The sequence below is a fragment of the Propithecus coquereli genome, unplaced genomic scaffold (genome assembly GCF_000956105.1).
Source record: "Propithecus coquereli isolate 6110/MARCELLA unplaced genomic scaffold, Pcoq_1.0 Scaffold302, whole genome shotgun sequence".
Taxonomy (NCBI): Eukaryota; Metazoa; Chordata; class Mammalia; order Primates; family Indriidae; genus Propithecus; species Propithecus coquereli.
The window spans coordinates 1,418,336-1,421,631 of record NW_012148642.1 but is presented as its reverse complement, the minus strand read 5'-3'; the positions used below and the strand labels follow the sequence as shown (position 1 = coordinate 1,421,631).

At 36.0% G+C, this 3,296-nt stretch overlaps 1 protein-coding gene across 1 annotated transcript in view; it reads left to right on the top strand.

Annotated features, from left to right (window-relative positions):
* Positions 1 to 3,296, top strand: part of NDUFB2 (NADH dehydrogenase (ubiquinone) 1 beta subcomplex, 2, 8kDa) — a 15,283-nt gene that overhangs the window by 9,218 nt on the left and 2,769 nt on the right. The window lies entirely within an intron of this gene.

The following is a 3,296-nucleotide window of genomic DNA, read 5'->3' as shown; positions in this document are numbered from 1 at the left end:
AAAAAAAAAAAAAAAAAAAAAAAAAAAAAAGAGAATAGAAAGAGACTAACTCAGTTGGGAAAAAAAAATCCATTTTTCTGTAAATATTTATCTAATACATAACACTTTTATTTGGAAGTTTCTATTTAAAATAATAGTTATGGATATGATGGGTGATTTTTATTTTTGCAGATATGTGTGTATATACATATGTATGTATATATATTACTTTTACAGTGACCACACACTACATTTAAAAGGTTCCATCAAACATCACCACTTTACAACTTGAAGAATATAGCATACTGTTTCTGTAATGTCCTCATATACTAATTACATTTAACAGTATTTATTCAGGATCTGTCTGTGCATATAGGTAATACATTATGTAAACACACAAGATAATTCAATATAGTGTAACAACAACCTTCCTCTTTGATAGGTACAAGATACAATCTAGGCATAAGGGCTCATCAAATAAGTAAAACTTATTAAAATAAGATTTGAGTAAGGCTAGGATTATAGTTCAAATCCCATCTCAGCAACTCTCCACATTTCATTCTTGCTAGAGTGATATGTTATTTTAACTATGACCCGAAGTAGGCAGGCCATTGACTGCGAGGTGATTATCTTTTTGAACAAAGATTTGGAAGACTGCAATTACAGAAAAGGAACAGATGACACAACAATTGCTATGATTAAGGAATGCGAAGATTCAACGAACACCTGATTATGTTATGTTCGAAAACAGGTTGTTAATGGCACTGTAACAAACTAGATACCCTGACAACTCTCCAAATTGAAACTATGAAATTTTTTTTTTTTAATTTTTATAAACATCGCTGACCAGGGACAACAAAAGGAAAGAATCTACCAAGGGCAAAATCCAAGTAAAAACAAGGCCTAGGAACAAAAGCACTGAAGCTGGCATTCATCTAGAGTCCTTGTCCTCCTGGACAGCTGCATGAGGTGTGGGGGACCAGAAAAGCAGCCTGGGGCCTGCCCAAAATAAGGAGTCTAATTATGAGAGCCCTGAATAAAGCTGCAGCTGCACAGTAGAAGGGTGAATGAGAAATAAACCTGCCATGGAGAAGGGAATAGGAATTTGTTACCAGAAGCCAGTCCTCAGGCAGGTTTGCACCCAAATCCAAGCTACCTGGGTTGTGCCTGTGTGGTTCAAAAACCCCAAACCAAGAATTTAAAGTGATCTTGGATTGGTAGCATCCTCAAGAGGCTAAGAGAAGCAAGATCTCAAAGAAATTCCAGAGAAAATGAGCTTGCAGTCAAAAAATATTAGGAAATGTGACATTATGAGTGAGTCCCATAAGGAAGAAACCGAATGGGGAAGAAACCTAGAATTTTTAAGAGTCAAGTTTAAAAACAAAACTGCACCATAACTCTGAAAGTTACTTTTTTTTAAAGACAGGGTCTCAACTCCTGTAGCCCAGGCTGGAGTACAGTGGTGTAGTCATAGCATAGTCATGGTCCTCTCTTTCTCTCTCTCTCTCTCTTTAAATTAAAGGTAATTCAGAGAGGTAGTTAGGAGTAAGAGGTTGTCTCAGCACCAGCTGGCTAAGACAGTTTCTTTCATTCTTTCTTTTTTTTTTTTTTGAGACCGAGTCTCGCTCTGTTGCCCAGGCTAGAGTGCTGTGGCGTCAGCCTAGCTCACAGCAACCTCAAGCAAATCCTCCTGCCTCAGCTCCCTTGTAGCCAGGATTATAGGCATGAGCTTTTGCACCCAGTGGAATTCTAATTAAGAGTTATGTCTTTTGATTCGTAAGATGAGATAATTATTTTGTTTTTGTATTTTTTTTTTTTATTTCAGCATATCATGGGGGTATAGATGTTTAGGTTACGTATGTTGCCCTTACCCTCCTTCCCCCCCAAAATGAGATAATTATTAATGGTACGTATCTGTAGGCAAGAGTTTGGGCTTTGCCATCAAACAATACCTCAGTGTCCTCATTTGTAAAACATTTATAATTGTAGGCTCTATCTCATAAGGTTGTTAGGGAAATTAAATGAGATAATGCATATAAAATTGTTTGCCTGGTAACTGGTGCATGGTAAACACTCAATAATAATGCTAATAATCTTTTAGAGTGGGAGAGGATAAAAAACAGACCTAGCTAACATGTGCAAAGAACCATAGCAATATTACTATTCACAAATCTGCACATTATGAAGACATGAAATTTTAGTGTACGTTTTTGGTACAGGTATTCATTTGTATGCTGTACAAAAGAATATTATTTTATAAGCTGATTCTTACCTGGACTGAAAATTGGTGAAAATATTTTGTGTAGGAATTCTAAGTTTTTTTATCCATTTCTGTGTATTAGCATATGTATGGCTGCTGATTGGACTTAGAAATAGCCCCAGTAAGTGCAAATTGTATTATTTAAATTGGATTCAACCTAAAATAATTATAACCCAGCTGAATAAATTGAGTATAGCTCTTTTTTTTTTTTTTTTTTAAAGCCAGTGAAATTTAGCAGTGGGGGTTGAATGAGTATAGCTCTTATGGACTGAGTATAGCTCTTATGGACACTTGTCAACAGTGTCTAAATGAAAAAAACAAAACCCAGAAAACTTTTTCAGATTTACTGTTTAAGGTTCTTTGCTTCGTTCAGAGGTATTAGCATATTAAAAAGGATTTGTGAGTCCTCTTTTCCATACAGTAGTCTTTTAATAAAGATTGTAATAAGACAGAGGACATAATTTTCCTTCAAAATAGATGGCTAAACAGAACAAAATTAATTTGATTTATTTTTCTGAATAATTTAGTCACCTATTACTGCAGGTTCATAATCCCTTAGTTAAAACCTTTGCACCCTATAATCAACACATTCATATTTCTGGTGCAAAATAATGAATATTCACTAACTGAAAACCATAATTAGCTTGTCATTTCAGGCCAGTGTTTGTGGCTGCATACGTTTAAAGCAAGCTTAATGAGAAACGAGTATTTCAAGGGATTGTGAATCTCTGTCTTTCTTTCTGTATTTCGGTGGAGGAGATGAGAAATGTCTGCTTAGTTTTTTAGATATAACTCAAAGTTTTAGATGACTTAATACTTTGAAAATGCAGCAAGCTGCCTACCATTTTGTTTTGTCTCAGTGCTGGCGGTGGTGTGCATATCGAGCCCCGGTATAGACAGTTTCCCCAGCTGACCAGATCCCAGGTGATCAAGGCTGAGTTCTTCAGTGCAACCATGTGGTTCTGGATTCTCTGGCGTTTTTGGCATGACTCAGATGATGTGCTGGTAAGTGCGGGAGAATAGTTCTTGTCCTTTTTTGGGTAGGGGTAGGGAGGAT